Raw genomic sequence first — 1,941 nt, forward strand, 5'->3', positions numbered from 1 at the left:
ACTTGATGAACTTTAATACAAAAGGAAATGATTCACTCATTAGATGGGCCATCTTTCCTGCAGGATCTGCCGATTACATGTCACATACCACTGCAATGGTAACTCTCAATTTTAGAATGTGTAAGGACTATATCTTGAATCGAAGATCGTTTGCTTAATCCATATCTATTTGCAGGAAATAACTAGCCGATTAGCTGGTGATCGTCTTCATCTTCCAGATACATTTGGAAGCTACAAATTAGTCAAATGGGACATTGAACCCTTACAGAAAAGGTATAAGCAAAATCTATTCTTTGCATCTTCATAACTATTGCATAGCTATGCTGTATATATTGTTAGCATCATCTCGGTGCATCATTAATGAAATTATCCCGATTTGTCAAAACATATGCCTTCTGAATTCACAAGGCAAAACAAATCACCACAGTGGAGTTCTGATGGGAAAAACTTGCTTGTGTTTCTGATATATACAACTCAAAAAGTTTCATCTTTTCATCTAGCCAAAAAATACATTTATATATCAAGTTTCTGAAATTGTGGAACATGAGTTATTCTGCATTGGATGGCATGGGTCAACTGCTTTCAAGGATAATGATAGGTAGGTGATGATTTTTCTTTTAATCATATAACTTGTGTTTGGGGTGTGACTGTTGACTGATTCTTCAGCAGTCTTTTTATGGTCCTAATTTTTAGTTAAGTTTTACTAAGTCAATTAGATAGTTACTGTTAGTGGGCATGTTGTTGGCAGCAGTTTACCTCAGCAGAACCACTTTTGCTTTAGTTCCTAGTTTTTAGGTTTATTTGTTAAGTTGTAAGCCTATATAATGGCACTAGGTTATCTGATTTTAAGTACTGGAATTGAGAGATTAAGAAACAACGAGTCTCTTTTCTGTTTCAGCGCTTTGTCTACACTTTCTCTCTTCTTTATTCCAACAGTGACTAATGGATTTAGGAAATCCTCAAAACATACTCCGGTTTTCGAATTACACCAGTAGTAAGCATCACTCAAGACAGGTTATGTGCTTGTTTAACGTACATCCATGTCCTTTGGAGATCCTCTTATACATATTATTGTTATGGGTTCTGTTCTTTAATGGGCTATCTTTTTAATTGTCTGGAGTGGACAAAGGTATGGTGCTAAAGTGTGCATTGTGAACATCTGATATTAATGATGGGTTCATATGATACAAAGTTGTTGATTTGATATGGTTGTATTACAATGATTTAGGACGCGATGGCAGCAAAGTTACCTGGTTGTGGTGGTAGCACTTTTAGTTATCTTGATACTAGGATTATCAGCTTCCCTGGGATGGTTTATTTGGAGACGAAGACAAACTCCTACCCCATATGATCCTCTTGGAAGTGTTGAAACTATGACAGATGAAAAAGAGCTCCAGCCGCTAAATTGAAAGATATTATATTACCTATACTTAGTATACATGCATGCAAAGGCACTCCTGACGTCCAACTGCTGATTCTTTTTTCTTCAAATCCCAGTACAGATAACAAATTTTTTGTCTAGTTAAAGGAAAGTTAACTCAGTTACTAAGTATATGTAGTATCCCCCACTGGCATTAGACTTTAGACTGAAGAGAGAAGACAGAGAACTGCTCCGTAATGTCACATTGATGTGTGAATACTGTAAGATATCATGTATTGAATAAGATGTTTATTTGGTGCTATCACACACTTAAATTACAATATTGTGAAAATAACATTCGAAACAAATACTTTTACTTGGATATGAGGAATTAATTCTGGAAAATGGCCTTTGGTTACTATTCTGCAACTATAAATTCATGAATTATTCTTGATAATATCGCAGTTTTGCAAAATAGTTATAGTTGCAGAACAGTAATCATGTAGAGGACTAATGTTTTGTCCAAGTGGCCTAAGTGTCAATCTCAGCAGCATTACCCCCAATTTCATATTTCTAAAATT

At 35.2% G+C, this 1,941-nt stretch overlaps 1 pseudogene; it reads left to right on the plus strand.

Annotated features, from left to right (window-relative positions):
* The window catches only part of LOC102605268 (aspartic proteinase-like protein 2), a 35,840-nt pseudogene extending 34,427 nt beyond the window's left edge, over window positions 1-1,413 (plus strand).
* Window positions 1,414-1,941: the final 528 nt, after the last annotated feature.

Source organism: Solanum tuberosum, unplaced genomic scaffold (genome assembly GCF_000226075.1).
Source record: "Solanum tuberosum cultivar DM 1-3 516 R44 unplaced genomic scaffold, SolTub_3.0 scf00045, whole genome shotgun sequence".
Taxonomy (NCBI): Eukaryota; Viridiplantae; Streptophyta; class Magnoliopsida; order Solanales; family Solanaceae; genus Solanum; species Solanum tuberosum.